The following is a 26,753-nucleotide window of genomic DNA, read 5'->3' as shown; positions in this document are numbered from 1 at the left end:
GGCAGGTCGGAAATTTACAACAGCAAACCGCAGAGATTTTCTTCCTCCAGTGTAAATAAAATGCACGGGTCAATCATGCCTGGCACTGCGCTCCTCAAAATGAGACTTTGGAATCACTGATGCTTTCCCAGTTAAAGCTATATTAGTAATACTGTATTCGAAAACATGTATCACACTGTAAAAAACACTTTTCAATGACCTCTTAAATCAGTTCATAGTTTCTAAATGTCTCTAACTGATACTGGCAGTGGTTTATCATTCGTAACATTGTCTAACCTGTATTTCTCCTCTACAACTTCATTTAAATGCTTGGCTTTTTTTTCCAACAATGAGGAATGCAAACAAATCAACTGCATATAAACATGAGATACTAAAACAACAGACCCATTAAAAGACCTGTGTCTACAAAAATAACCAAATCCCATGTGAACATAAAACAAGCACGCATTTCGATCAGCCACAATGCTTATAAAATGTTTCCTAAAACGCTGACTTAGGACAAACAACCCCGTTTCTGACGGAACAAAAGCATGGCTTTTTTTTGTTCTTCCCACGGATGAACGCACTTAAAATTCTTTGTTCACAACTTCAAATCTTCTGACATCCAGCGGCACATTCTAGTCGGTCGACAGATCAGATGCAGGTCACTTTTAAACTGCCCCTGCGTGCCCTCTCGCACGCCGTGTGACTTTCACCTCGACGCCTTCTTTCCTTCACATTGCCGAAGCACGGAATTCACGTGAGCGCGCTCGCTCCAAAAAAAACTTTAATCGCACACACAGTGGATCGTTTTTTGCTATGAAAACCGCAAATCTGGCTTTGAACATTGTCCAAGTGACAGCAACATTAATAACGCTCTCTCTTCTGAGCTTCTGGTAGCTCGCTGGAGGTTCAGGGGGTCGAAGGTCGGATGGAAGAGGTCAGGGCAAATCCCAGCCCAATGTGTTTGCGATTAGAGAACGGCTGGAGTCTGTAGCATGACTGCATTTTCTGCCCCCCTCCCGCCCCTCCAAAGTTTTTCATCTCATAGTGATAGTTCCCAAACTCTGGCCACACTTTAATACGGCCGAATGATACGGTTTTTTTTTACAAAAAAGTGTCATGACTAAAAATACACGCCAACGTCCGTGGTTGACGTGAAGTGGCACCCATGTTGGCGAGCTTGCCCGTCCCTTTTGAAATCGGATCCTGTACTTAGCGCGAGAGCCAAAACACGGCTTTTATTTGTACATTTTACTGGAGGAAAAGTGATACCGCGAGTGTTTCAAAAACAGTCGTGTACGCTCTTTTATCGTGCAAGCGCAAGGGTTCACTTGCAGCGAGTTGCGGGAATTTTTGTTTTAAACGCCGCCTGTGGGTCTGCTCACAAACACCCTTACAGGATCTCACTTGAACGCCCAGTGTGCTCATTCACCTTTGAGCAACGATCGTTTATTGAGTTGAGACTATAATTACGTGTGTGTGCACTTACATAAATACGAATGCGTATGATATTTACATTTTCCCAATACGCAAAGGATATTCCGTCCATTTTCTATACATAATACAGGTACTGCACACAACCAATGCTTTTTGTTTAATGATTTATAAATAACCAAGGTTAGCGTTGATACAATGCAACATTCACCACACTTTGTAAGTTTTGTAAGCGTTCAATGCAAGCATGACATTGTATTGCTCAGTCATTTGTCAATCCACTGTTGGATGACGCCCTCCCCACAACATTTCTGTTGTGTGGGCTGTTTGGTTATACTTCACGCGGACAACACGCATGGCGCACGGCAGCGCAGGCACACGAACGGCACGGTAAAACTTCAAATGAAATCAGGATCTTTCCGTGCAGCTATTTCCCTTTGAAGTTTCACTGTATCTCGAACCTGCTAAGCTATGCATGGCTGCAACATCTTTTCGCATTGCCACACATCAAGTGGAGAGCGAGCGAGAGAGAGAGAGAGCGTGGGGGGGGGTGATTAAAAAATGTCTTTAATCTCCACATAAACCTTCATGTCCCCCCCCAACTCGTGGTCCCCACCTGGGTGGAGCAGTGAGCCAAGTTGTCCACCCTTCACTGGGCCCTGTCACGTCCAACTCAGGGCTGCTGTCCGCGGATTTTCTGTTCCCCACCCCCCCTACTCGGCGTTTGGCTTCTTTGTGTCGGGATCGTGTTGAGTTGGAAGAAAAATAATTTAGAGAAATGTTTTTTTTTAAACACGGCGGTGGTGAGCGGTACGCCGCGACTCATGATGGCTCCACGGTCCACACACATCGATGGTTTCCGCACCGTGGCCCAAAACGGTGGCAAATCTTTGCCACCGGAAGCCGCGGCGCGTCCCCAGCGTCGTCGCGTGCAACGGGGGAGAGCCGCGTTTGAGTTCACGTCCACGGAGTTCCAAGCGACCGGGCGCCCCCGAGGCACCGGCAGAGAACGACGGGGGTGCTGCGTTGGCGCAGAGTGGGATGCGTCAGGCAGGCCGTGCGCACGCACGGCAGACGAGGCGAGTGACTGCGCACAGCTTCCCCGAACTTTTGAATTCAATTATGTTTTTTGAAAAATTGCTAATTGCATCCGTGGCAGATTTTTTTGTTAATATGCGCAAATGTGTGCGGCTGTTTGTAGTTTCGTTTCCCCGCTTGCCTCAAAACATGGGGCATGCTTTTTCTAAATTACGCTAATAGGCATGCATTGTTATTCCTGTTCGAGGTAGGAGGTTTGTAGTAACGAGTGGAGTTTAAAGCCTGCTGTTAACGAGCAACGACGCCACAGGGGTCTACAAGACGACTCTTTGAATAACAGCTCTTAAAAGGTGACTAACGCAACGACTAATGAATCGCCGCTACTTTATTTTGGTAAGTTCGCAAAAAAAGCGGCGACAATGCCACCACATCTCGTCTGCTCTGATGAAAGACTGGCCTCTGCCATAGGAATGTGGAACTTACACTGGCACAGGGCCACCAACAAAGGTGAGCACTGCTCCATGCTCATTTGAGCAGGGAGACTCTTAAATTGCAGAAAGACATTAACACCAACAACAATAATCGTGCCACCTTCAAAATCAAACTTGAAAGTTGAGTTTTCAAATTATTATTTTTTTAAGATACATTTTTGCCGAAGGTTGTGTCTGCCTTTCATGGTGGTTTCACCCATTTGGCCCATGTGCTCGAAAACAAGAGAGGAGAGGAAAGTGACCAAAGGCTGGTCTGGAACGTTTTCTCTGTCCCTGATGAAAATTGCATCTGTCGATACTGAATCAATTTACACGCTCTGTCCTCCACGACGTGCGTGGCAGATTTATGTCTTTCAGAGAGGAAAGTAAAACTGAAATAACTCACGCAGGAGACCGACGCGTCTCTCCCCTTCTTTTTTTTAGGTCAACTTGAGACACTGAGACTAGTGATACCACTGTGAAAGGCCCTATTCACGCCGTGCGATATGAGCCGGATGCAATCGGTCCGAACTAAATGCTCATAACTGGTGTTTGTACAAACGACTTCAGTCTTGGTAACACCAACAGCTACAAAAGCTGAACGAAGGCCGTCAAGATCTCATGTAGTCGACCGAACGCTGCCACGGGGAAATCATCACGTTGACTCAACATTCGTCCATCAATATTGACGGACGAATGTTGTGCACTCTATCTACTGCTTTGTGACTTGCAGATGGAAGCGAAGCGGTGGCTGCCAAGCTGTCAGCTCTTTCCAGTCAATGTATCGTACAACATCATGCAAAACAAGGAGTTCCTGAAGAATTGCATTGTGGTCATCTTGTCTTAAGTCATCATATAAGTGAATTGAGAAAATGTGACCAACCCCGAGGCAGCAGTGACAAGATCAATGCAATGCAGTTCTTTAGGAACTGGTGGTTTTGCATAATGTATGAGGGCGAGAGCTATTTGTACATCCACAGCACATTTTTTTTTATCATTGTAGAAACATCTTGTATCCGACTTGCACTAATTTGTTCTGTTGTGATAGATTTTACCATAATTTACAGATACAAATTTCCTTGACGTCAATTGTTTTTGTGCTTTTGCGCATTCTGAGTGAAGTTTAACAAACACGTAGTCTGCACTTTGTAACTTTCAAGATTTTTTTCCTTAGTTCGGGCCGAATTCTTGTTAGTAAAGTACTTGTATTGGTAAAAAAAGAAGATATATACACGAGATGAAAACAGGAAATGCCTTTTAAATCAGGAGATGGCTTAAAACTATTTCATGGCCAGTAACAAGCATTCAATAAATATGGTTCTGGCATGTTCATTGCCATATAATTATTTGTTTGTTTGCTTTGAATCATGCGGGGATTTGTTTCACCCAATGAAGCTGATATTTAACATCTTGAATTTCTTCTTGCTTTCCTCCATTAGGAGCGTTGTAAAATGGAATAAATTGACGGTTAAAAAAAATTACCGCTGGAAATACCTTGCTTTCTCAGCGGAGGGTTTAGCAAATTACAGTAGAGAAAAAAAAAGTCAAACTTGAGTCACTTTGACAAATCAACTTGAATGGTCTGGCCAGAACTTTCCCAGGCTCCCATGCTCGCAATGCTCACAGAGGCTCTGAGCTGAAACGAGCATTGAGCTGAGGACATCCCCCATTGGTGGTCCTGAGCCAGTGGTGGACATTGCACATTCCTGTGGTAGGGATCGAGACTACCCATACTTCAACCACTCTTCAGGGGCAGAGGGGTGTACAAGGAGATTGAGGGTGAGGTAAAACTATTCAACGGTTTATTTTATTTTAGTAAAACAAGGCCCACTCAGCTATATAGCACTTTTTCACAAGCGACCTGGCTACCACAAACGAAGGGTCAACTTAGTGGCTTATCGTGTGGAAATGTCAAGTAGCCAGATACTCTGAAAGCGTGATGTTGATTATAAATGTGAAGGGAAAAACCGGAGGACTCGGGTAAAAATCCACGCGACCAATCGGAGAACGTGCAAACTCCAAATATACAGCAGGCGTCAGGGTCGGGATGGAATACATGACCTCCTGTATAGCCAGGCGAGGTAGTGAACATCTCGCCACCACAGAAGTATGTGATGGAATGGGACATGAGGGCGGCGGATGTGACGAGAGAAGAGACACAGAAGGGGAGTTTATTGAAAAATATAATTTGAGTGACTGTCCCCCCCTTGCGAATAAATGAGATTTTTTTTTGGCTTAGAAGAACAAGACGAATTGGAGTTAATCAGTGAGAGTTTCAACAGAGACAGAAAACAACTGCGTTGAACGGACAAGTTAAATGCACGTTGCAACTTTAGAATTAACCTGCCTAGCAAGATTGCAGTCCCACCTGCATTGAAACTTAAGCTGTTTACACACTGATGTCACGAATGCATTTCAGACTGGAATTTGTTGGGGGGGGGGGGAGAGAAAAAAAAACACATCTTGTGTAGGAGTTTAGTTTAAAGAAGGAAACAAAACGCCTTTAAGAACTTACTTTAAAGCGTACATTGTAAATGTTTGAATTGATCAGTTCAATCTGGTATGTGCTGACCCCTTGTCGGTATTCACAGTGTCCGCAATGAGGCGAGTTAAAATGTTATGCCACGTCGATATGCCCTACGAAGCTATTACTTTCACCGACTCTCAAACACTGCAGAAGATACCTTCCCATACACTTTGATGTCATCTCCAACCATCAATCACTACGTTCCTATTTTCTTTTCAGTCGAATCACTGGCCAACATGTCACCCAAACAGTACTGTACATATGCGTGTATGCCGAACTTCTTTCGCACAATACGTAGCCAACCGTGATAATCGGAGGTGCGGGGAAGAATACAATTTGTTGTGGCGATGTGGGGGGGGGGGGTGGGGGGAATAACGGAAGATCATATTCTTTGGTTCTTTCTGTAAAGTCACGTCGATAGAAAATAAAAGCCAAAAACCCACGATGTTTCGATCGCAAAACAAGCGGTCTTCATCAGAAGCTCGTGTTGCGATCGAAACTAACGTCGTGGGTTTTTTGCTTTTATTTAAAATTTTATTTGAATTTCCTTTGTATTCTCTATCTACGTGACTTTACCGATAGAACCAAAGAATATGAATTCCTGCAGTCACGAAAATTTTAAGTCAACATTGAATGGGAGATCCTAATATTTGTATTCACAGGTGGTGGAATTTACTTCCGTTAACCTGCACGGTTATCCACAGGCAAATGCAAATAATGCAATTCATTTGCTGCCACTTCTGGGTCACTCGTCTTAGACAATAAGATGAAGTTAGCACTTCTGCTAGGCGACTGCTTCCCGGTCACGCCTAAATCCCACGGAATATTGCGGGTAACAGGAAGGATCCATCTGCAGACAATGGAACTTCACCAAATGGGAGATAATAGGGATATCAGATATTAGGGCGTCGGATAAAGAGGAATTTTACTGTGCGTATCATCTCAAGGAAGTGTTTTGTAGCGACAGCGGCGATAAAAAAAAATACGGCGCTCTCACCCTTCGCTACATATGTAGCCTCTTTAAAAAGTGTTTAGGCAGTTAATGTTTATTTATTTATTTGCACGGTCTATTTCGCTTGGTTACCACATGTGGTTTGTTATAATAGGACGGTGTTTTTGCCAGCGAAACACATGTGGCGTATTACAGTGCAAACGCAGGCTGTCCTTAGCCTGTGGCGGAGAAAGAATCCTGGGCAACGCGCGTCCACCTCCATTATCGTTTGGCCCCCGTGTGCCAGCAAAAACCTCGCATGCCATGGGGCAGCGCAGATAACGCACACGCAAGGCGCGTGGCACCAGCATGAAAATAAACACGTTCCTTAAGGAACGCTGTTGTGAATTTATAATTGCGAATAAGCATTTTGAGTAGAGTACGTATGCTGACGTATGCATGTAGAACTTCTTTCGCACCGTGCGTAGCCAACCACGCTAATCGGAGGTGCCTCAAGTTTCCGCGAAAAGCTAAACCGCGTGCGCGCATCCATGAGCGCAACACACGTTCACACACCAAGGCAAAGGTGTACGTACACAATCTAGACTGGCGGGGGGTCAGTGCTCTGAGCGAGCACCCATTAAGGTCAAGCAAAGCACATAACGGGGCTAGCGTGGTCAGCATGAGGCCTGGCCACTTTTGTCACCCCAGTGCTAATGTTGACCACGGCACACCAGCCATTAGTTTAGGGGGTTAAGTCTACCGCTGTAACCTGTGCCCAACCGTGCCTTGTTCCTCTGGCATTGATCTTCAGCTTGGAGCACCCTGTGATGTCTTATTGGTCCAGCTCTGTGTCACTCTCTCTCGAGGCCGCAGCATTGATGGACAGAAGAATACGACACAGTACAAAAATCCAGCCCAAGTCACTGGGATTGTGGCACAGTGCATCAACTAATTGTGCCGCCATTGGCCCACAACACAAACACAACCATATACAGTGAGTGTTCGAGATACATGCATGCCAGTTTAACAGTCGACATACAGACGAATGAACAATACAATGCAACAAACACCCCCGTTAACAGGAACCCTACTCACACAAAGCACGTTGGGCTGCATAATTTTAAAACCGTCTTTAATGTGATCAGATAACAAGAGGGCCTTCATCACTCACAGCCTGCTACTGATGGAAATGAATACCCGTGTGGGTCCACACATGTGCCTGTGTTGGGGACACACAACTCACAACACATTCAAAAACAAGCGGGCCGCTGTTGCGCTCATCAGATGAGGAGGAGGGCCCCCGATGCAATATGGCGCCAAGGGCAGAAGGAAAATTTGGAAATGTGCATAGCCTCTTCGTAGCCAGGGAGACTCCTGAGCACAGAAACCTGACCTCTTAGCCAGCCAAACCCAGGAGACAAAGGCAGCCTAGCTACATCCTTCCTACTCCATAACCTGCCCTCCCCTCTCTCGCACAGTGCCCCCTCTCCATCCCTTCCCGACTAGGCCAGAACAGCCCTCAGGGCCAGCCGTGTCCACTCTTCAGACCGTGTGAAAAGGGAGCGAGCCAGATGCAGGACGTAATAACAACACGCGCACGTAGATACTCGCTCACGTACGTTCACGCACGAGCACGTGTACACACACGAAAAGACAAAGATCAGCCGTGTAGCCTTAACAGACTGTTGGGGCAAGTGCTGTTAGTGAGCAGCTATGAAGGCCGGCACGGCACACACGGAGGTGGGTGGCCAACAATACGCCCGGCCGCCTTTGTCTCCCCAGTGGTGATGTTTACCCACCGCACCAGGTACTCATTTGAGGCTGAGTCGACCTCGGGGAGGCCCAGGACCGGTTAAGATAATCGTCACCCGTGTTGGCCATGAGCAGGAATAGAACTCGGGATGCCGGGTTTGTAGTGCAGCGTGCAAACCACTGCACTACACACGCACACAAATCTGCACGTAAGAAACGCGTTAACAGACACTCATGCCCGCACACACAAGCGCATGTATAAAAAAGCAAACAAACAAGCGTACACACACACACAGATGCCCGGCAACCCCTTTGGGGAAAATGATAACAAAGAAATAGTGCGGAGCGGTCGCCGCACGTGCAACTCTATTGATATAATGTGGACGTTTTAATGCTGCAACATCTGTCAATGACGAGGCCCCCGTGAAAGGGCAAATGGTTCAACGTCACTGCTCGTAGAAGTGCCTCTGCACTAGAGCTCTTTCTGGAGGGTAAATTTGGCCTACTCTTCCAGCCTGCCCTAGCACACGAAACACATCGAATTACTAAACTGTGGTGCACCCATTTGTAATGCTGGCCTGGCAGAGTTGGGGTGGATTCAGGAAACCTGCACTGCTTTTTCGACTGCCGCGCCGGGAGATGGAATCCGAGAACCTCTGCATCGCAACTCCGGTCCTCTAAACCATCTCTGCCGCAGCAGCATCCCTTCCGGACGCGCGGTGGGATAAAATAATAATAATGATTATTATTTTTGTTAAGTCATTAGGACGCCTCCCAATGTCCGACTCGTGCGGTCGCCAGCGGTCATTGTCTCGGCGAGCGCCCGACGAGCTCGTCTCTGTTCATTGCGAGGCGACGCGGACGATCCCGGAGAGCTGCGTGCACACTTCCCTCCTCGGTTTCCTGCGATCGCTTGCCAGGAAAATAATGGGGGGGGGGGTGGGGTAACGTTTTACCCCGCATTTTCCCTAAAAGCCAGACATCCTGTGTTGCTTAAAAGATCTGCGCTCGTACGTACCCAGCGCGGACGACCTCCATCCGATCAATCATGGCCCCCTGCGTTCCGCGGGTTCGCCGGGAGAGAGAGAGTCTGGGGGACCGAGCAATGAGCCTCGCGGTACTTACTCAGGAAGAGAGCACGCGCGCGCACGCGCGCCAACTAAAACTGTGGTGGCGGGGGAAAAAAAAGGTCAATTTATTTTGGGTTTTCCGCAGTGATGCGTTAGTAGCAGCCGTGGGGCCATTTGGTACGGTGCCTGATATGCCATCGTGCAGGATGGATTGCATTAACCTGCTAACATTTTGCTAAGCTGTCTCTGTAGACGAGCCCAAGTGAAATTTTCTCCGGCGCAAATGCTGCCAATATCAACTCCAACACTCAAATGTTTCAAACACCAGTTGCTAACGGAAGGCTCGTGGCATTTTATGGGAATATCTCAAGGGCATGTGCAGATGCATTGGACTCTTTTCAATAATCATACACACACATGCTGCAAGCATTGTACATGGTGCAGTTGTTCAAATGATAACGCAACGCTAGTGTTTGTACAAGACTTATAAGAGAAATCGGTTTTATTCAAGTACTGGAATAACACAGCATATGCATTCTACATAGTGGTGACAAAATTGACGCACAGCCTGAATTGACGTGCAGTACAGGGGATCTCCCCATTTCCACGCTGATGTGTGGGAGGAACTTCACAGATCATATTATCCAAAGGTTGCCTGCCTTTTTTACTCCACATATCTGTGAAAAATGTGCCAGCAAAAAAGGAAACATTCAAGCACTGCGGAAAGATGCAGATAATAGGAAAAATGCTTATTCAACTCATCTTATCCAGGAAGAATATACAACATATTTCAGTGATGTATAATCATGTCATGACAATGCTACCGACTACTATACTCTAAGCGTACCATTCCCACCCTAAAAGGCACTCACACACACATACAGATCATTCAGACACTTCCCAAGAATTCCGTGATTGTGTGAAGCAGAAGGCAGGCATTCGAGTGGATCCCTATCTTTTGAAGTGAATGAGCGTGAATCCTGATCCAGAGAGGCAGCCTATTGCCTTCCTAGAGAGACTACCATAGGTGGCACCAATGGAGAGTGAAGTGGGGATTGCAGAAGGGTGGAGAGCCACTCGACTTTAATCAGCTCTTGGCAGCATCACACAAGCCAGAGGATGTTTGAAAAGGGACGCGGCGTTACCATGGGCACGCTACGCCCCAGGCCTCCCCCCTCCTCCTCCGCACCCTAACCCCAGGGCCAACGCCTGGCGGTCTCATCCCAACATGCACCGCAGAAACTGCTCGGTTTCTGAGCATGGTAAATTGTACTTGTTATCATTGCACAAACGAGCCTAAAATTCACCACTGTCTTGAGGCTGCGACAAAAGTTCTCCGTTGTAATAATGAATATTTGTAATAATGAATTTGGGAGAGGTCATTAGAACAATGTTTTACATTCCATGGCTTAACGGTGGCACTGTGGTTAGAACACTCAACTCAACATTGAGCGGTTGCAAGTTCAAATCTCGGTTAAAGCTGAACATTACCCATCTTCCCTCTGAGGTTGATAAAAAAAAATGAGTGCCGCGTTGTACAACTTTTCAAGTGTTACATAACAGCATAGTGACCTTTACACTATTACATGTACCGTACCGTACTATAACGCTACGGTGACGATTAGTCCTCCAAAGAAATATTATGAAATGCAATACGTTTGCAGAATACCGACTATAAATGTGGTGCTAAAAACGAGACCTTACATCATTTGCCAGAGGCTTACTGATGTCATCTGATTTCTATAATTGACTTCTAGTCTTCCAGCGAGCTAATATTGACTCAACTAAAGGATTAGGACACTTACTGGACACCATCCAATTCTCAATACCCTTGAAGCTTTACTGTATGCTTTTCTGGCAGCCAAGTCTATACTTGTGAGACCCGTGGGCTCTTTATAGCAAATCACCACCAAACACACTTAAGGAGCTGCGATACATAGATTTGGAGACAAGCAATATGCCGCAATGAATCAGCTGAAGGAAGTGTTCGCTTGGACAGGAGTGGATGCAGCTCACCGCAGGTGGGTGAAAGATACGATGGTAGTCCACGCGTGGGAAGCGATTTGCTGCTTTTGAAAGCATTTTAAATATGAATTCCTTGAAGGAGAAGACAAAAAAGCACGCCAAATCTGGCCAGAAATACTGCAACGGGATTGGTGGAGCGCACAAAGATGGAGCTGTAATGTGTGCGAGACAGCCACCTGCATGAAAACGAGGTGCATGTAGCAGGCAGTGGAGCAAGTAGCTTCCATACCGACGTGTACAGAGTTTATAGGTTATATATCCTTGTAGTTGTGTGAGTTTTCTCCGGTAATTGAAAACAGCTATTTGTCAAACATCCCAAGCAGGGCTCTCCTTGACGTTTAATTGAGCTTTCATTGACAATATTCGGAAGGTAAAAAGAAAAGTTGTCTATGCTCAAATCAGTATAGATATTTCGCAAACCTGGACCAGTGGTGAAAATGTCACATTCTGGTGGTGGGAACTAAGTTATCCATAGGGCAACCACTGCTTAATTGAACCACCAGGAAGGCTGATGGGCTGAAATGACCATCCAACAGTGATTGAATTCATCACGATGTCTCTGTGTGTTGCGTACCTGACCGAGGAATGGTGTAGAGGAAATAAACGCGCTGTCAACTTCCCAGCAATAATCTCCTCTCCCCAAAGACCAAAGCCGTACCCTCCTTCTCTCCCAACGTTTACTCCTTGGCACTCTCGGATTCATAATCTCTGGACACGCCACTGCATGATAAAAGTGGCTCGGTGCTTAATTAAATTGTTTCCATGTTCGTTTGTCGACCGAAAACGGGCCAAGCACAAACATGTGCACACACAAAGCACACACACACACAGGCACAAAGCTCAGTGCACGAAGTAAAAAGAAATTTAACCTCTTCATAAGCGAACTATTTTATGGAAAGAAAGAATTCCCAGCACAAATATGGCATGTGCTTTTGGCAAGAATATAGGCAAAACCATTAGACTTGGTGCCACTTATGAGAAGTGTTTATGTGCAGAGGAATTCGCAGGAAGCTTGAAATACACGGGATTCCACAATTTTATCTCCAAGATTCGCTTCGGGTCAATAGCCTAGCGGAAAATGCGACATACTTTCGGTTATCAAATATAAGATCGCTTAATTTGCTTGGTAAACTTGACGGCAAGGCTTCTGCTGCGAGTGGCTATGAAAATAATTAGTTTTCGATTCTAAGTTACTGCGCCACTCGGAGTTAACTTAGGCAATTGGTCAAGGATTTTCTTGGAGCCCGATGGCTTTTTTTTGTATTGAACTGCACATTCTTTTCAACAAATAACAACTCTGCTACAATTGGTCCGTGAGCCGCAGGCCGTTATAAGGACTCGTAAATTCACATCTAGATTTTGGTCTACAAGAAAAAAAAACATCGTATAATCTTGTTTGTGATTTTTTTTTCTTAAGATTTAATCTTAATACTTCCCCCCCTCCACATTAAATGTTAAGGAAATAGAACGCAGAAAATAGAAATGAGTGACGTGACTCACGTGTGCATCACTTCCGTTTTTTATAGTGGGACCCACATCACAGACCCTATAGTGGGACCCATATCACGGACCCCATAGTGGGACCCATATCACGGACCCTATAGCAGGACCCTTATCACATACCCTATAGCCGGACCCATATTACAGACCCTATAGTGGGACGCATATCACAGACCCAATTATCCTCGGGGTTATCTGTCAATTGATACAAATTGTTCGCGAACAAAAATGGCGAGGAAAATAGGAGGCGTGGATAACAGGAGTTCCGTGTAGTGCTATATTATTTACGTTTTCGATTTCACATTGAGAGGTTTATTTTTGCTAAATATGATAGATTTTCAAATACTCCAAATATAAAGTATATATAATGCTAAGGATAACTATTTATGCTTTGGTCAATCGAATGCTCGGTGAAAGCATATACACACCGTGTCGGTTATCGGGGCATGGTTGACCATACTTCACCATACTGGTCAATGGGGGTTTGCGAAAGGGAAGAAACACAGTAACGATCGTGTGATAAGATTTCTGACTGACATGAAGCATGTAAAGAGGTGAAAGAATGACTCATTTATGTAACATTGCAATTCAACAAATGCGAGACAAAAACCATGAATTTAAAGTTCATTCTCGTCACCTATCAAACTGTCCTAGAGGACAGAAATACCTGGCCTGGTGGGACTGGCTCACACATGCAACTCACAATAAATCCATCACCTCTTTAGGGTAAATAAATTAAGCACTACTACATGGGGAGTTGAAAGCGAGTGGGCTACCTTGTAAAGAGACTGGCACTCACTACAGGAATGTGGAATTTCCATTGAGCAAAGGAACACTTTAACATGTAGTCTAGCTATGGTACAAAGCACGGTGTTAAAGCGGATACTGTGGCTATTGCTACGGCTGGCTTTGGCGGTGTATAAACAGCTACCAGCAGAGAGCTGATTTTTATCTGGATCTACAGAGGGTGCTCTCTGGTTCATCGGATGGGGCCCTTTGAAAGGGCATTGGAAAAGATCCCAGCAGTGCCTTGCCCCGTAGCTGAACCCAGCCGAGTATTGCGTCCAGAGCTGCGATAACTGGAAGCTATAAGCGTGCAGTGAAGGCACATTGCTACGTAATCACGTGCATTATTAAATAAATGACCAAACTCTGCAACTGTAATAAAACATCACATGAAATAATCATTGAGCAGACAATATACATATCGATATATGTGATAATAGCTCAGTGTGCACTGTTGCAGAGCATTGTGGGTAATACGTGTATATTGGTCTGGAAAGTTCACAGGCACAGAGACTACACAATATTAAATTTGTATGTGGAGAGGTGAACATAGTTCTGTTTATTTTGTTCACGTAAGGGTTAACTTTGATTTTATATTGAGGGCGATTTTTAGCCTCAAGTCAAGTTGTCTTCTGTCTCAACGTCCGTAACGTAGTCATGTTCGGTGGCCCTGAGCACACATTGGAAATTCCACATTTCCACGCACAGTACCAGTCTATCCACAGGAGCGTTGTTTTGACTTCCGACAAAGTGCCATTGCAGACACGATGATGGGCTGCGTCAACCTTTGACAGGGATTTGAACTCACAACCTTCAAACTCAGAGTTGAGTAGGCTGCTCGGGAGGGGGCCACCTGGCCAGATCATTTGAGTGGCGGCAAAATCCTTTTCCGAAATGAGCGACAGACCCAAACAAAAATGAATTAACTCGGAAAAGAGCAGACGTATAAATCAAAACGGTGGGGAGGGTTTTTTTCCACCAACTTTGTTTTGCTTGGTTTTATCATTAAGCTGCTTTACCCAACACCCACCACACCTCCCGAAGCACCCGCTCAAGAAATTCCATTTCGATGATGAATCAATTCTACCATCCATTATTGTCTGTGGAAACAAAACTCTGGCATTCGTCCAAGGAATACAACATTTACAGCACCTTTAACTGGACCTTTCTTTACTTGTAAAACATTTCTAAAATAATTCTGTTTTTAATAACAACAACTTTAAAAAAAGTAAAGAGGGAGGAAAAAAAATTCCCATAAAACATACAGGTGAACCAGGATACGGAATTTCAGGACCAAATAAGTAATGTTTAACATTGTTTAACAAAATACACACAGGACTGTGTATGACCAACACTGAACTGAACTCTATTCGGTGATAGGCAGCGGTGCACGAGCACAATAACAAAACAACTCAACGCATGTATCAACAATACGGTTGCCTTAAAGGAAAAGTTAATAAACTAGATGACGTTTCAGGCAATAGAACATAAATGAGGGACCAGAGAAATAGAGTGGATAATAAGGGTTGTAAACTGCGCTTTACTCTATGTGGCCTGATGAGAATAATATTATAAACATGTTTCCAGAGGGAACAGTTTAAAATAGGCTTAGAAATACTTTAGTAAACTATTAGTCGATGAACAGTTGCCCATTCAGTGTGGTGTGTGCCGATACACATCAGCAGATATCTTGATGGATGTGACAAGATACACATTTCAACACTCGGTGTGCAAAAATAAACGAAACACGGCCATGCACAACGTGTGTTTATGGCATTGTAGTCCACCGTAACACAACACGACATGTGATTAGGGCCTATGTCCGAGGGGGTGTTTGTTATATTAGTATATTATTATAATAAAAAAAACGTCTTTTCCAATTTCGGCACTCACATTCGGAGGAATAATCGAAGATGGTAGCTTTCTTGAGCATAATATGCAATCTACTGCGTGACAGTCTTAATTGGCTTCATTCACGATATCTTGCCATTATTTCCATCAGCCATCTCACTGTGTCGAGGAAGATGTTGTTGTCTATAAGCCGAGCCGCTTTGTGCACCTCCGATTTGCACGGTTGGCAATGTACGGTGCGAAAGAAGTTCAACATACAGTACATGCATTCAGCCAATAGACTGACGGACTTAAATTTATATTTGTATTCGTAGTATACGGGGAGACACAAATTTAAGTTCTGCTTCAATTTTTGTTTACAAAGTTGTGCAGCTGCCTTTAATTTAAGTGCAAAAAGTTTGCAGATGTGATGGCCCGCTTGTTTGATATTGCCCACACAATTAAAGGGGCAGGAACCGGGGTCTCAAACTGGTTAGCCTGGAACTCGAAAAGGTGCATTTGGGCCTGATGCATGTGCACACGTGTGCACGTGTACTTCTGGAAACACGCCTGATGATGCCGGTTGTAAATCACCAGCAAAACCTCGCAGCTCAATTCGAAATGTTGTGGTTTTGCTCTGCAACACACCGGCGTGCTGAAGTAGCAACTAATTGGCACGTTCTGTTCACGCAACAAACCTTTCTGATTGGCTGTGACGGGTGGCGGTGGGTGTGTACGACACATTCACGCGACCTAACCAGAAACACGTTATCATGCATGCATGCGCGCGTGTGTGTAATGTGCAGGCAATCTATAAACAGACACACAGACAAGGAGCTCGTTACTAATCTAAGATAAGCCAAGAATGCTAAGAGCCACAGGGTTCAGTGCCGCAGGTGGAGAACAATGCTTCCATCCACAGACTAGACACCGACGCCACGCTCGCTGCAGGACAGAAAATATGGGGGCACGTTTTTGAACGAGATGGAATGAAATTCCATGGAATTGTGACAGAGACCATTTTTCTCCTTGGTGCATGCCGTCTTTCCACAGGCCATGTTAAGATTGCGTATGGTTTACCGCACCGAGGCTGCTATGCCGCGGCCCTGGATAGAGTTGAAATTTATTGTTTACACAACTTTGTGATACTCTGCGAGTTAGGCTTAGCATTGTGGCTACAGCTAGGAATAGCATTTGAGTTAGACAGAAGACAAAATTGGGATTATGGCTCAGGTTACGGATAGGGTTTAACTGAGGGTTATTCTAGGACTCGAGGTTTGAACTACCCTATGGATACCACATGTGGCTTGGGCTATGGTTTTAGCTGGGGCTAGATGGAGCCAAGTGAAATGTGACAACAGGTATGGGCACGCTTTGCCACTGCACATGCGTGCTCACAAATTCCCCATTGTGCCTTATTTTCATTTTCCCTCATGTTCATCGGTGTTTTACACGAAAATACGTACTTTCGCTTTTAACGCTTTATCGCATAACTTTTTCTGATGGTTCTGGGTCAGTGGCCGGTGTATTTTTAGTTTCTCCCAGCTCGGTGGCAAGCATTGAAGTCAAACTATTATTTGACTTTAAAACATTTTTTTAATGTTACCAAGTAAGGCCCACCGAGCTATATAGCTACTTTCAGAAGCGACCTGGCCACAAATAATAGCTTAAAGAAGTTGCTTATCACGTGGAGAATTACGGCAGCTAAATACTGTTTCTAAATGTGGAGGGAAGAAACGGAGGACTCGGAGAAAATTCGACAAGACCACAAGGAGAACATGCAAACTCCAAATATACAGGCATTGTCAGGGTCGGGATCGAACCCATGGCCTCTTGTATACCAGGCGAGGTGGTTAACATCTTACCATCTTGCTCAACTCCAGTCCTCGTGGCTCTCAACACTCCACCTTTTCACGTTCACCAAGCTTCAATATTCAAATACAAATCAGGCCATTCCATGCCCCACTCGCCCAATGATTGTCAACAAGCCTCGCGTAGAGAGCGACGGTTAAAATAAAGATTGAGGTGTCGTACATGCACGCGACAATCAGGCCTGCGAGGGGTGTAAACACCTACTTGATACTGGAATACAGAAGACTTGTTAATGTGAAGAAGCATTGTGAGGGCAGCAGTTTGGGAAACTCTTACCAAAAAAACGAATAATGGCAGCGAGAACACAGGCCCATCCTCTTCCATCGCTCTCCTCTGTAACATTCTATAACTGGTTTTGTCCGTTAAAAGTGGTTCAGAATCCACGAAGCTGTCCTTGGTACAATTTTTTTTTTCCCGTCAAAAAAGCTCCACGTCTTTGTAAACAGAGCCAGCCATCCGCTCTTCAACGCGGACATGGCCGCAGCGTGCGTCGCTCGCCGGTTCGCGTCGCAGCGCTACTCCGGCCGCCGCATGCTCGCATGCCAGCGCGGCGCAAACGAGGGTAGGGTTTCATGCTCGGTGCTGGCACCTGCACGCCTTAACGCTCGGGTGCAAGTACACTTAGGCGCGGTCGTGAACATGCACGCATCTTGGCCGCAGCTCGCATAGTAATAATAATCGCTTGCATTTACCCAGCAAAGCCGCGCAGAGTTCGAAGACTCTTTTTTCAGGAGGGTCTTGCATTGGGATATTTGGCCAATACCAATTACATGGTAATGCCTTTAACTATGGGTGGAAACTGGAAAGCCAGGAAGATACTCATGCAGGACAGGGCGAAAAGGTAGAAACTCCACACAAGGAAGGCACCCGAGTCGCAAATCGAACCCAGGTTCTTCTCGCTGTGAAGTGCAAGTTTAACCACTGTGCCACCTTGCCGCCAAATAGAATAGGGAGCCGCAGGGAACGGCGCTCAGGCCTTAGCTGCTCACAGGGGTTGGTGGGTCACTTGGACACGGCGCATGTGTGGTAGCGCGTGTGCGCATGTTATTGGTCTGTGCCAGCAGACCGGCTGGCTGAGAATATCACTACCCTACGCATGTCAATGCATATTTTTTTACATTTCAGTTTAACACGTAGTCTTTTGCGACCAATATTATATATAATAAAGGTGTTTTTTTGGGTTTGTGGCGTAAACAAAACGTATCAATTAGTTACTACTTCAGCACACTGGCGTTGGAGAGTAAACCCACAACATTTTAATTTGAGTACAACGTTTTGCTGGTGATTACAATCAGCTTCATTGGGGAATTTGCACAATTCAATTCTGACAAAATCGCCCAATGAAACTTGTTCTTCATTTCAGTAAATAAATTATTCTTGAAACAAATTCATGCCATCTGTCCAGTTGCTTCTCAGTGGGTTGCCTTTAGATATTTTTAAAAACTCAGTTCACTGCAAATGGAATCAAAGAATAAACAAACTTGACCATTTGCAACTTAATAATATGTTCGAAAGTTATCTCTCATCATCGCTGGTTATAAAGTTACACATTATAGTACTGTAATGTGAACCGACCTGCGTCGTATGGATGGTGTGTGAAATCACCAGTAAGGCATGGCCACTGCAAATTACACGTGGATTTATCAGCTGGTAAAGCCAACATGGCACACTAGGGAACGGTGTAGCCAGTACTATTCCCGACCAACATTTCTTTTCTCGGTGCTGTTATTTGACCACGGAAAACCAGTTGTGGGACTCCTTTTAAACCGATTCAACCTGCGGTGCCAGGAAGGAGCTGGCCATGTGCAGATACCAATAGCCACAAACGCTTAGGGCAGTGCTTCTCAACCCATTTACTATGGCGCACCCTTCCCCACCCCCCCCACCCCCAATTAAGACTACTGCTCCTTGGGCACCCTCTTCGTCGAGCCACAAAAAAACAACGGAGAGATCACATCGAGTCGACGTGGTGTCAGTCAGGCGTTGGTTTCATGTTGTGTATCAGTCTGTTTCACGTTCAACGCTGCGTATTCGCGTGTTTTGACGCCGCAATGTGGCGCTGATGTTCCCCACGCACGCTAAAATGTTTTCCTGCACGGTCTCCATGCCACAGCCTGGGATCCGCTGACCTAGGTGGTAATGCGATGCACTAACCTCTTTGCCCTCACTCCCCATATACTGTGTACAGTACCTAACACACAAAGAGATGCACACACGTGTGTTTTTTTTAATGAATGGAATGAGAAATACAAAACCTACTCCCACTTGGGTAAAAATTATTCAAGGTGATTTTTTTTTCTTCCTCCCCTTTTCACCAGTACAACTGCAGGATATTAGCGCCTTGGTGGGCTACCACCAACCTGAACCAAACTCCCGTCAAGCCACGCTGCCCAGACATTCACATGCACAGTCGAAACCCCCCCTGCGAGTCTCCTAGCCCACCCCCACAAAGCCGCCAATGCTACCCCACAAACCCTCATACACCCCAGGTAGCGCATATTAGAGGCCGGACAAGCGTGGAGAGAAAAATGCCACGCAGGTCAAGAGTCACAGCTGGAACCGGTAAAGTTTGTCCAACACTTGTTCAAGGCTGTTTGAACTTAAAAAAAAGTAACCATAGGACTAAAAAAAAATTACCGCGCACACACAAACGTCTTTCTATGAGTCCCCGTCACAATCTAAGGTGAATCTACTGTAAAGCTGTCGCAAGCCAGTGGCCCATAGCCTGAACATCGAGCGCTTTTTTCACGACGAAAAATAAATTCCTTCGCGTTTTCGACGGGGGTAATCATGAGCTACTTTCCGCCACAGGAAACGTAGCGTCGACGGGAGACCGAGAGACCGTTCAAATGTTGAAAACGCTCCCTCGGAGAGCTTTTTTTCTTCCCCCCCAAGCTTAATTTTTGTGCCGCCAATTTTTTTTTTGCTTGCACCGGTCCACACTTTTTTGACTCCCCGCTGCAAAATTTTTATAGGCTGTAAAAACTACAATCCTAGAAAGTATCTCGGACCATTGCTAAGAGCATACGCTTAGGGATGAAAACATTAAGCGGAGGAAAAATATTGCACGAGTAAATGTTACCGTTGGGAGGAATTAAAATCTCTGGCACCTCTAACTGCACAGAGGATGAAGCTGTTCCTGAAATTGAGAAATAAAACACTTCCTTAGAAACGTGTTGTATGATTGGCTAGCAATTGTGATTGGTATAACACAAGTTTCTAATGGCGTTCAATTTACCTGTGACCATACAACTGCTTATTAAAACAAGGACACGTGTTTTTTCTTTTTGAAGTAAGAAGGCCAGTATTAAATATTTGCCAAGGTTATTCATTTAATTGAACACGAATGATTCAAGTTAGTCAACATTATTTACGTTTCTAAAGGCGAGGATGATGGTACATTGCTGCAGGAAAGTGATTGGGAAGTGAAGTCGGTGGTTCACACACATCGAGTGCTCATATGCGACATTTACTGACGCATCAGTCTTTCATCTGAGAGTGAATGAACGATTACTTGCGGTAACATGAAAGTTAAGTTATTGTAAATTCAAGTACATTGCTTACTTGTCATTAAATTAACTACTGCAGTATGTTTATCCCTTATTTAGCAATGCCTAAAAATAGGCCTCAGCATATTTATCATTAATTTAACTTGCCTTGGCATAGCCTGTCGCCGAGGCCTAACATTTATAAACACAGGTATACTGCATGAGTGACTTGCGACAAACCGCTATTTACAAAGTGTACAGGAGCGGCGTCTACTTTTGAGCAAGGCAGGCCCGCCCATTAAAGCAAATCCACAAACAGTTGTGTGGTGTCATTGTGGGACGGTTGACAGATACGCTGTGATCCTCTCGAAACTTGAAGGCGATCTGGAAGGATATTTTGTCACCGCTTGGCAAGGACTGCTATTGCAGACACGTCTACAATTCCTAAAAATCAATTAGACCATATTTTACTCTACATTAAACCAAGAAAAGTGACTTAACGCTCCGATAATAGTAACGAATGTCACGTAACAAAAAAAGAACATTGCTTAGTATCTTAAAATAAAGTAATTCTAATTATTACACGCCACAACAACAAAAAAGCTTTACTGCCCTCACAAGCAGCTGACATTATAAACGCAGCTACCTCATTTAACCAATGACCAAATATATCCTAGAAACAGTTCCACGTTTTAAATAGCAGGCCCCATTACTGATTAAGGAAAGATTCTGTATTCAACTCAAGGCTAATGGATAACATTCAGTACCATGAGCACACCAATGACCTAAGCATTAAGAGCCTGGAACACCATGTGCTATAAAGGAGCCCATTAAATTCCGTATAAGCGAAGGCTGCAGGCATTAGTATAATGTGGGCGCCCTCCCAGCCTGGTCTTGACGATAGTGATCGCAGCACCCATTAGAGTTCAGAAAGGCATCACGGCGCACGATCATTGGCCACCGCATGCGATGTCTGGAGAGTGCAGGCTGGGAGATACATCATGCAAGGGTGACGCACTGTGGTCGAGCAACATGTTCGGGGAAAGCCACTACTGCATGGCCGCAGTTAACGAGGAGACCGTCCATCAAGCACACGGTTCGGAGTTAAAATCTCCGCTTGGGATTCGGCTCGGCTTCTCATCGGCTCCAGGGTGAATCAAATGGGAAGTCAACAGTGCTCCTAACTAGAGAAACGAACTGGTTCCGCCATGAGACTATGTAATTTCCACCACTGGCTCACAGCTACCATCAGCAGGGCTTCATTCCTCGTTCGTTATTTTTCCAGAACACTTATAGCCTGGCTTAGAGGCGCTATTGCTGGGAGTCAAATACATTAATATCCATGAGTGCTATGTTATTGTACCCTATATTTATATAATCCTATGTAAAGGTTTATAGGAATACAGGGTACAAAGAGGATAAAGCGAGGAAATTTGGATGTGGCATGCCAACACATTTCACAAAAAAATATTCTTGACTCTTCCAGCTGAAATTAAGTACTGAATAGATCTGTAATAATGAGTCAACCTAGGGGAGGCTCTTGCCAGGTTCCGGTGACATTTTATGCTGATGTGCATGGCCAAGATTCTGAGGATTGTAGTGCACTGCAATAGCCATGGCATCAGTGACTCCCCACACTATATGCACACACACATGAGCAGCATATTAAAAGCATATGCGGTAGAGGAAAAAACATGTATCCCAAATGAAGCACATTCATCACAGTTTCAAAGGCTAACTCTACGCATTGTACTTTTAATAAATTACCCAACAGAATGCACAAGTTAATCCACATTAATAATTAATACGTAATGTACGAACCTTGACCTCGCAACGGGCTGCATGATTTATCAGATGTTAGGCTCACATCTCAAACAAGAGAGAATGCCTAAACATGGTAAACATTTGCTGAACGCAAAAAATACATGTGTAGGTAGAAGCTGCAGTAAAACGGTCAGCTAGGCGGCACTTTGGCCAGCGCCTATCAACTCAGTTCCAGTCAGGAGTTTGACTCAACCCATCACATATTCAGGGCCAATAAAACGAGTGCCTCCTCATGGAGAGGCAATAGCTGTGTTCAAAAGGAAAGACTGACACCGTCATGAGAACGTGGAGTTTACGCATTGGCCCCCCGCCGAATGTCAGACGAATTCCACCACCATTGCTCGTTGGACACTCCTCCGACTCTACTCGCGGTGGAGTGAAGCATTTCCTCTTCTCTGGGATATAAAACAAAAAGTGCCATTGCTCGCCTAAACGAGAATGAGAAAGCTTATTGTTTTGATGTCGCTTCCCCCCCCCCCCCCAAGGACTTCCTTTGAAGAGAACAAAGATAGTGCATAAACTTCCGTTATGTGCGGTCTAAAGTAGGTCCACGACAGTGCATCAAATCGCCATCGACAGAAGAAAAAGCTCCTTGAAAGATGCCCGCTGTCAAACCCGTCCGGAATTTACGCTAACCCTGACGCAAACCGTCTTTGAACAGGTCTCACGAGGCAGGGAGCTTAACAGGGTTCATCTGCATATAGGTGAAAGAAAGGCTCGTCAACTTTAACACCCGTCAAAATTGTTTGTACGCGTTGAGCGAATGTGCACGATGCTCCACTGTAGACGGTTCGTAACTTACAGAAACTTGCGTTAACATTTGTCTAGAACGGCGTGGGCACAATGCAGGGATTTGATGCCCCGTTCAAAATTGTGCATTATTTAAGTGACATGGAACTATACGGTGGAAATTGTGGCCGATTTAAGTGACGCGAAACTACATGTGGTGGGTGTACAGCGATGAAACGTTTGCAAGAAATGTGCAAAAGCAATGCAGTTTTATTCCCTATTGGCAAATGTGCCAAACAGCAGATTATGTCACCCGTTTTATGTTAGCGGCAGTTTATTCATCAGCAACTTTATGCACAGATGAAGCCCAATTGCCAATGCAAACGTGAATGCTCATTCACGTTTTAGGGAAGACCTAAGGTGACTAAAAGTCTAAATGAATATAGACACATTTATTTAGCGTGTATCGTATACGGCTTGATACAGGCTCTAGTGAAAATTGTTGTAATGCCGTGTAATACATTAATTGACGGTGATGTGTGTGTTTTTCTTAAGCAATGAACTGTCCATTCATTAAGGGGACGAAGTACAGAAGACAGCAATGCCAGACACTGCGAGGTAAAACAAAAAGCAAGATTACAGATTCGGTGAGTCTGTACACCGATGGCAAACGCATGTCACACTCCAGCACAGTATCATGGGCATACGGTTGTGTTATATACAAACTAAATAGTGACTTGTGTAAATGCACATTTGAGCTGGGTTATCATTTGTATTGTTCAAATCGTTTCCTCTGCTATCAACGCCTTGCCGGGTGGAGCGGTAGCACGGTGGTTAGCACACTCCTTGAGAAGTGCGAACCCAGTCGGAGGTGAGCGAGTTTCTCGGCAACCGCCCCGCATTGACGAGCATATGGAGGGCCTTCATCCAGCAGTGGATTGACAATGGAAAGTGAATTCAATTATTTTAAAGAAGTCTGATTTTTTCATACATCTCACAATGCCTTTACTTTAAATGTTGGTTTATCAAGTGACTTATGTAGTTTAGTTACCATATACTATGCTATTTATCTATGGCTATACGCAATATATTTGTTTGTAAATACTGTAGTCAATAACAACTGCACAGCATATGCAGAGCATCCCACGTCTCTATCGCAGGAGACCGTGTCATCAGCCATGGTCAATCCACTGCTGGACAAATTCCTCCCCAAAGCCGCCAACACCGCCAACTCCCACTATCCCTGCGATGCATTAATCCGCCTAGGCACAAGGAGCCGATTCCATCGCTCCATCTCCTCGGTGGACATCCTGTCGGACGCGTTCCAATTCCCTGGCTTCACGCTCCGTTATTACTCTTGACCATCGGACTAAAGTTCTTACCCAAAGCACCGTTCTCTTTCCGCGCCTTTGCAATGTCCATTTGAATGTTTCGTCCCCCTGCTCTGCTTTGCAAAGTGTGCTCTAATTCATCTGCTCTAAATTATCATTCCTTTGATTCACGTGAATATGCTGCCAGACACGTATTGCATCGCGAGCAATTGCCAGCGCTGGTAATCTCTGCGGCAGACTGCAAGCCCTGGCAATGCACGAGTCTCGCAAAAAAACACACGCCGGGTGTTCTAACAGTTGCTTTGCATTATAGCCATCGGCTTAGGGCACTTTTCTAAATTTTAGTTCAGCGTAAAGGTGCAGCCCTGCCACTGCTTGCTCACGCCATTGCTTGCAGAGGGGTCTCCAACTTGAGAAGATATCCGACCTCCTCTTCCGCGCTAGCCACAGTGGCCAGTTGCATATCCTTCTTTAAGTGTTCAAAGTGACATTGGAAACTATGTGAAATATCACTTTAAAGGCTATTTATGCAACCCACCACAGGCGTTTTGGAAGAGTTGTGAGTACCCACACTTTACCCCACCACACGCAACCTAAACGTGGTTGCATCCATTGATTCCGCATGCCAGAGTTGCATAGAGGCCACATGATCTAAGAAACGTGGCCATCATTACAAGTGCCGCACCGGGAAATCGAATCGAACAGAACTGACGACCTCTGGATTGCAAGTTCGGTGTTCTAACCATGTGGAACAACCATGGGAGAATCATCCCTCCTCTTTAGTGAATGTACACTGCTAACCACTGCTGCTCCTGCCACGTTCCAATGTAAGAATATTCGGGTCTGTCTGGCAAACGTTTCGTCGACTTAAGCATCATCTCGCACACGTCTGGGCAAGCGGCGTGTGTGTGTGTTTAGGCTCGCGTAAATATTCTTCCGTGGACTACTACTGGAAACGCACCCTTGGGTTCCCTGCCGAGCAGGGCACTAAATAAAGTCCAAATAAACACAAATGAGCGTTGTAAATAAACACTCCCCCACCGCTCCACTCTCACTCGGCTCCTCCAGAGTGCGCGCGGCCCCTTTAAGAGCCGCGCATCGCACAGACGTCGTGACAATGGGGGGGGGGGGTGCAAGTGGCATTGTGCACACAAAAGACAAAGGTCCACCGTGTAGCCTGCGCGCACTTTTTGGGGGGGCAAGTGCTGTCAAGTGAGGCACCTCGAGAAGGGCCCAAATAGCGGGGTTTGTGTGGCCAGCGCGCAAAGCCGGCCACGTTTGTCTTTCCCCGCGAGGGAGTTTTTACACATTGTGCTAGGCACTGTTTTACGGCTGAGTCGACCTAGGGGGAGACCCAGAAACCGGCACCGATTCAGGCGGTCACCCACTGGCGCTAGAGCCGTGGCCGGGAGTGGAACTAGGGGCGGACAAGTACGTCGCGCAAGCCGCGCTAATCACTGCGCCACCGCTCCCCACACAACATTTGTACACACACACAACAACAAAAAAACAACACCGGACGTCTAATGGAGTTAAGTTAAATTATTTTGATACAAAGTTAGCTTTGGAAACAAACAAACAAACGCGCGCTTTGACTAGTATCGGCCAAGTCCGCATACTTACGCAGCTTATCTGTGTTCCGATGTTTAGCAGATAAACATATTTACGTAATTCACGCGGCAGAGAGTATATTAAAGGTGCTCTCTCTTGTTTTCTTAGCAATGCCTCTGGTCAGTAGTTAGGAACGCGCTGCTGTTTAAATCTCATTCGTAGTGACCACTGTGCTTATAGCCATGCACTGATTACGTGTGCAGAGGCTATTGCACTGTGGAGTGTAAAAACCAAGTCCACTTTACAAAAAAATGAATAATGAGGATGATGATGAAAGCTCAACAACATCAACACCAAACACAATTAGCATAAAGCAAGGGAAACGGGGAAGCAACGCGTGTGCAAAGAACTCCCCAAGTATGACACCAAATAACATATTATTGGGTCTTTCAGTAAAGTAAGTAAAATAACAAAATAACAACAAAAAACTACGACGTTTCGATCGCAGCACAAGGAAAAGGGAGGTTAACCACCCCTTTTAGTTATTTGCTTTCAACCCATCTCCGTGACTTTACCGAAAAACCCAAAGGATATGAATTCCTACGGTCAC

The 26,753-nt window shown here is 45.3% G+C and overlaps 1 protein-coding gene across 4 annotated transcripts in view; it reads right to left on the bottom strand.

Moving 5' to 3' along the window:
* Nucleotides 1–26,753, bottom strand: part of LOC144942999 (brother of CDO-like) — a 100,892-nt gene that overhangs the window by 41,717 nt on the left and 32,422 nt on the right. The gene's annotated exons all lie outside the window — the stretch shown is intronic.

Source organism: Lampetra fluviatilis, chromosome 29 (assembly GCF_964198595.1).
Source record: "Lampetra fluviatilis chromosome 29, kcLamFluv1.1, whole genome shotgun sequence".
Lineage (NCBI taxonomy): Eukaryota > Metazoa > Chordata > Hyperoartia > Petromyzontiformes > Petromyzontidae > Lampetra > Lampetra fluviatilis.
Note: the sequence above shows the minus strand (reverse complement) of the source record. Positions and strands in the feature narration are given on the sequence as shown.